We start from the raw sequence: 7,539 nt of genomic DNA on the forward strand, positions 1-7,539 counted from the left end.
ACTCCACCTGTAGCTGTCCTCTCACTTTATAAAAGCCCAGAATTTCTTAGAATCTGAAAGTAGGTGGTGATTTTGGACTTGATACACTAAAACCTCCCTCATCTTTTCAGTCTATTTAGAGATGAAAAAGAAATCCTAAGAAAACAGTTTGCCAGAAAAATAAGCAGATCAGTGATAAAGAGTTACAACTAGAAAGAAGGGAACTCACTGTTAAAATTGTTCAGATAGAAACTGACAAAATGAACTCAAATACCAGGCCTTATTGTAATACTGCAGAAGCCTCATTCTTTCAAAGTATCATAAACTAATTAAGAAAGGGAAGGTGTCATTTTAGCTTTTAAGCAAAACTACAATAAACGGAATATAAGATAATTTGAAGCACTTGAATATTTACAAAAAACAAACAAAAGGACTACAAGGGAAACAATGATAAGTCAAAATGTGGAAATATTAAAGATTAAATTCTGAGTGCTCAATTCACCAAATCTAGAATATAATAAACAGTGGAACAAAGATACTTAAAATTGTAAAAGCATGTCCCTGTTGTTTTTTCACCTTTGTAAGCACTTATTTGCTTTCTGTTACTAAAAGATTGCTCCAGGCTCGTCTGGAGCATTACCTGCCCCTTCCCTAAAATCAGCCATTTCTACAAGGAGCCCTTGTTCTTTTCACTGGATAATGGTATAAGGAGCCAAACACCAGGTGATAGACATGCTCATGGCTACTCAATTTAGACTGGAAACGTAACAGTTTTCAGTCTAAACATCACTTTTCCAGTGTTAATTAGTTCAACTCCTTATTTCCACCCCATGCAGTGAGGTTTATGCTGTGTTTTTTATTCAGTTAGATTAATTTGTCATAGTCTCCATTCTGTTTTGGGATCCTAGGCACCTGGTGGTTTTTTTTTAATACACTGATGTTTATCCTTAGCAATGTACAATTTTATAGGTTTTGATGAATGCATAAAGCCATGTATCCAGCACTCCAGTATCATACAGAATTGTTCCATTACCACAGAGATTCTCTTGTGTATCCTTTTATAGTCAGCCATCCTTTCTCTACAACTAACAAGCATTGCTCTATTTTGCATTCCTTAGTTTTGCCTTTCTAGAACATTACATGACTGGAATAATACAATATTTAATTTTTGAGTCTGGCTTTTTTCATTGAACAAAACACAGTTTCATCCATGAATTCCAACACTGGGTCAGAAAATCTCCAAATAAGTCCAGAATATTTTGGTTTTATAAATAAAGGATGCTTTCAAAAATGCCTACAATAGCTTTAAAAAAGTATTAAGAAGTTGCCCTGATGGAAGGATCAAGTAGTGACTGCTTAAATGCTAAATATAATATTTATAGCTAACTAGAACCAGTAAAGTTCGTAAGGAACCATTAATTCATAATGATACTCAAAATGAGCAAATAATGTAAAATATATCAGAGAAAAATAATATTGACCCAAATTATTCATGCTTACTCCTTGCTAAAGAAATGAATTATTGAATTTTTAAATGAAATGCCTGTTTGTTTAATTCATACACCCCATACTCCCTAATAAATTATTGAAATACTTACCACAATAATAGGAATTAAAACGTGTTTCTGCTCTTTTGCCAGAGATATGTAGACCTATGCAGCTTACGTTCCAATTAAAATAAATCATTGACAAGGGAATTAACTACAGAATTGAATCTAATCAGCCTGTGCCTTTGAGAGACTGGCTGGTTACAGAAAGTCGTACTGTTTGATTCCCCTAGTCTTAAAACGCACGCTGGAAATACTTCATAGTTCTTTGTACCTAGTGAGCGCGGTCAAATAATCATCTTCTCTGGAATGACTGGGAAGGGAATTAGTTCAGGACGGAAAAAAGAACAGAAAACACATTTGAGGCAACAGTAGAAAGGCTATGGCACTGAGGACAGTCCTTACCCTATTTTTCGTGTCAGCATCTGTGTGTCTCTGTAATGAACTCTGGAGTTCGTAGGGTGTCTTTATCTCTACGGAAGGTTTGTTCTATGTGGTTTCTTCCCTAGAAAATCATCTCCATAAATTTCCATACCCTTTACCATTAAAGTAACTTTAATTCATGTTCAACTTTTGCTTCTTTTATTCTTTCCTTAAAAATCTGCATGTATCCCACCAGTTATCAATTTTGATTACCATACAAATACTATTTTTAAAAACTAAAGATGATGAAAATAAAAATAAACTAAATCAAAGGAATGAAGTCTCCAAGAGATATCAAGGACTTAGGTAAGAAGCAAAAGGTTAACTGGTAATCTAATGCAGTAGCTGATATTTTACATTCACAAAATTGATCAACCATTAGGTAGCCTAATAAATCATAAAAAAGAAAAAAAACAGAAATCTAACAGTAAATTAGCTGAATGTACAGAAGACATAAATATAAAACTTTTGTTTGTCATTAAACCATTAATTATGTCTCATTAAAGGATGGAAAATCCACACCTATAAAACATCTTTGAAGAATTTGAGGTAGTTATCTAAGGACAAGACTCTACCTTCTGCAACATGCCCATATTGATTCACAGGTGAATGACTTTCTTTTTTTTTCTCTTTTTATATTTTATTATTATGCTTTAAGTGCTAGGGTACATGTACACAACGTGCAGGTTTGTTACATATGTATACATGTGCCATGTTGGTGTGCTGCACCCATCAACTCGTCAGCACCCATCAACTCATCATTTACACTCAGGTATAACTCCCAATGCCATCCTTCCCCCTTCCCTGAGCTTCTGCACAGCCAAAGAAACTACCATCAGAGTGAACAGGCAACCTACAGAATGGGAGAAAATTTCTGCAATCTACTCATCTGACAAAGGACTAATATCCAGAACCTACGAAGAACTCAAACAGATTTACAAGAAAAAAAAAAACAACCCCATCAAAAAGTGGGCAAAGGATATGAACAGACATTTCTCAAAAGAAGACATTCATAAAGCCAACAGACACATGAAAAAATGCTCATCATCACTAACCATCAGAGAAATGCAAATCAAAACCACAATGAGATACCATCTCACACCAGTTAGAATGGCAATCATTAAAAAGTCAGGAAACAACAAGTGCTGGAGAGGATGTGGAGAAATAGGAACACTTTTACACTGTTGGTGGGATTGTAAACTGGTTCAACCATTATGGAAAACAGTATGGCGATTCCTCAAGGATCTGGAACTAGAAATACCATATGACCCAGCCATCCCACTACTGGGTATATACCCAAAGGATTATAAATCATGCTGCTATAAAGACACATACACACATATGTTTATTGTGGCACTATTCACAATAGCAAAGACTTGGAATCAACCCAAATGTCCATTAGGGACAGACTGGATTAAGAAAATGTGGAACATATAAAACATGGAATACTATGCAGCCATAAAAAAGGATGAGTTTGTGTCCTTTGTAGGGACATGGATGCAGCTGGAAACCATCATTCTCAGCAAATTATCACAAGAACAGAAAACCAAACACCACATGTTCTCACTCATAGGTGGGAATTGAACAAAGAGATAACTTGGACTCTGGAAGGGGAACATCACACACCTATTATGGGGAGGGGGGAGGGAGAAGGGATGGCATTGAGAGTTATACCTGATGTAAATGATGAGTTGATGGGTGGTGATGAGTTGATGGGTGCAGCACACCAACATGGCACAAGTATACATATGTAACAAACCTGCACATTGCACACATGTACCCTAGAACTTAAAGTATAACAAAAAGAAAGAAAGAAAGAAAAATAGCCACTTCCATACAATGGGAATAAAATAATAAATTTTTTAACTTCAGGGGGGCAATTTGTGAATGTTTATCAATATTTTAAATGCATATGCCCTTTTTAACACTACAATTTCACCTATTAAAATTTGTCTTAAATATATATAAAGATTAAAATAGGATTTATATTAAGAATTAACTAGAAACAACTGAAAAGTGTAATCAGAAAATAAGTAATTCATTTAAATATAGTACAGTCTCACAATAAAATTCACTGTATTATATTGTGAGAATATGCCACAACTAATTATTCATTTTTATTATTAACTCTTTTAAATTAAGAAAACAAAGCTAATTGGGAACTAGTGTGTGGTTTAAAAATTATAAATGTATATATGTAATAGTGCATAGAAAGAATATGAAACACACCAAATATACACATAGAACTGTAACTCCTATGAAGGGTGGAATAGAAGAGTTTGCAGAGGGAAATTTTACTTTTCCTTTTAGAAATAATCAGATAAGTACTTATGGATAATTAGTTTCAGAAATATATATATAGGACATAATGAATAATGAAAGACCTCAGCTGGTGAAGAGGCCTGTGAAAGAACAGGAGAGAAAAGAAGGGAGAAAAAGCAAGGGAGAAAAATTCAGGCTCACATATAATTTTAATTCATTTTTGGAATGTCCTCAGTAATCTATTTTAAAATTAAAAGTTTTGCTTTCATGATTTTATTTCAGTGCCCCCATTTCATTTATTTTGACACACTATTTAAAATTCCCCAAAAATAATGAGCTAAAAAAAATGATTAGTAAAATGCCTAGATTTGCAACTTTATTTGGGTTTTTTTGCATTTGTACCAGGAAAAGAGATTACTAGCTTGGCTGTTAACTTCCCTTGTTAGTTGCAGAACTTAGCAAAAGAATGTCAAGTAAATTCCTACTGACCGTTATCTTTTTTCATCCCTTTGGCATCCTGGGCCCATTTTGTCTTGTCCTTTGTACTTTCCACCCTTTGGCTACACATCTCATTTTGATCATTTTTAGTATTTTTTCAGAAAGTATAACACTTGCTGCTTTCTGCAAAATTCTGTCAGCTGTAAGACTTGGGGTATGATCTACAACTAAACAAGTACATGCTCATTTGTAAATATCTGCAATAGTCCTACAAACCATTGCATCATAAGAATTATAAAATTAACCAAACAAGAATAAAAAACACTGAAAATCTTTTTCACAGGTAAAAACTGGCAATTATTTCAGACACATTTCAAAATAATTTAATTATTTTTTAAGGCCCAAATTCATAAGGGCCACTTTTAGTTTTTCTTTTGTTCATTCACTTATTTAAAATGAAAAATGAACAAAAAATAATAATACTCCCCCAAATATTAATAATTTAAGTGGTTTGGGATGATCATATATAAGATGTTTAGAAAGTTTCACTAGGTCACTACAAGAAGGCAATTTGTGAACAAAACAAAACAAAAGGTATACTTTTTATTCAAGTTTCACTTCCATCTCTTCCATCTCTTCAACTTTGGCCTCAGAGTATTTGGGTAAAAAGGACTGATGAGTCATTTCTGCCCAACTCTCCATTAGAGAGTTCTAATTTTTAAGAGATTGCTGGAGGTTAAGATGAAGAAATGGTCCAAACCAAAGACAGAAAGAACAGTTGGTAGAGTTTTGATTGAAAATTGATAATTGTCTCAAATAAGTAGAGACAGTGGGAAGGGTTAAGATGTGATGTTTTAGAGCATTATTAAAGAAATAGCATTTACTGAACTTAGTAAATGATTAAAGAGGCATGATAGAGAATTATTTAGGAATCATTTTAGATGTCCTAAATTGGCTGTGTAACTGAGCATATATTGTATGCAATATCTTCATTGTATTAGGGAATAGAAAGGAGATGTATATTTGTTGTCAGTATGATACAGGAAACAGTTTAAGTGAGCATGAGAGAAAAGTCCAAGAGGAAGTGGGGGAAAGGAGTTAAGGACACAAGTGAACATGTTTTCATCACAAAGGAGAAGTAGGTAGAATTCCCTCCCATCTCTTCTCTGAACTTTGAGAAAAGAAGAGAAAGATAGTTATGAATATAGAATGAAGTTTAATCTTGGTAGGAGAGAGGGGGTGTTCAGAGAAATTATTCAGGGAAGCTCCAACACCCCTACAAGAAATGAAAGGAAGGTTGACTTCTGTCTTCTGAGAATGAGAGAATGTGCTTGAGTAAGAGACTGTTAGAGAATATTCAAGTTTTAAAATAGCAATTATGAAGAGTCAGAAAAAAACAGAAAGCAATTAGTGGGTTGTACTGAAGCTCTTAGAACAGTAAATGAAAATGGTGTTTTTCTTCTAAAGTTCACAGTAATTCAGACATGCAAATAGAGAATCCAGATTGTAACCTTCATCCAAGATGGTATGTTGCTAGAATGATCTGGCACCTAGCAAGGATGGGGAGTGGCATTACCGGTGAGAGAGTAGGTCAGAGGCGTTATTTAATTCATTTGGTAGAACAACTATTTACCCCATTATCTTACATCTGTTATGGAATGGCAGAGTGATATACCTAAAACAATTACTCCTCAAATTGGTACCTCACCAAGAACAGGATACAATCTGAGCACTCTATGATGTCAGTACATGGCACAGTCCTTCAGGATCTGACCCCAACTCACCTCCCTAACAATGCCTCTTAATAAGTTTCCTTTTTCATACTGTCACTATGGTGAAATCCTCAGTGAACTGTTTTTGAATGGATACCAATTAATACATTATCTGTTGTCATTATGTCATACGATTCCTACATGTGATAGCCAAATTGTTTCAATCCTTCATGGTTTTACACAGCTTCCTCCCTCTTCCTAAGATTCCCTTCCCCTATCTGGGGAATCATAGTCCACCATCCACACAATCACTGCATATCACTCACCCAGTCAAGCTTTCACTTCAATAACTTCAACAGACTTTGACCTCTGTTTAGTGAATCACCCTTTCCTTTATACAAATGCTGTGATTAATATATACTTCTTATCATAATTTATTTCAATTGTTCATTTAAAAATGTTCTCCCACTAGATTGTGAGCAGATTAGTATCAATGACTTTGTGATGCTTCAGTATTTAGGGTGGTATGTGAAACACCAAAGTTAATAAATATGCATTAGTAACAAGAGAGTGTGGAGCTGAACATCAGGGGAAAGGTGGGTTTGAGGAGAGAGTGAGTATCCCACGGGCAATTCTGAAAGAAAGTTGATGTCTTACGCAATCCTTGCATCACTATAAATACCTGGCTAGATAATTTATAAAGAAACGATGTGTAATTGGCTCACAGTTCTGCACACTGTAGAGGAAGCTTGGTGTTGGCATCTGCTTGGCTTTTGATGCAACCTCAGGAAGCTCACCACCACGGCAGAAGGCAAAGGGAGAGTACGCATAACACATGGTGAATGTGGGAGTAAGAGAGAGAAGGGGGAGGTGACCTATGCTTTTATACAACCAGATCTCATGAGAACTCACTCACTATAGTGGGCACAGCACCAAGGTATTCATGAGGAACCCATCCCCATGACCCAAACGTCTCAGACCAGGCCCCACCTCCAATACTGAGGGTCACATTTCAACATGAGATTTGGAGGGGACACATGTCCAAATCATATCACATGGGAAAGTAAAGATGAGGCTGCTGAACTTGGAAGATAATGATGGATCTGCCTTTATAGACTCCTTCAGAGAGTAGAAGATCATATGAATATAAAGATCAGAGGAAGCAAGACTGTAGAAAA

Source organism: Colobus angolensis, unplaced genomic scaffold, assembly GCF_000951035.1.
Source record: "Colobus angolensis palliatus isolate OR3802 unplaced genomic scaffold, Cang.pa_1.0 Scaffold118, whole genome shotgun sequence".
Taxonomy (NCBI): Eukaryota; Metazoa; Chordata; class Mammalia; order Primates; family Cercopithecidae; genus Colobus; species Colobus angolensis.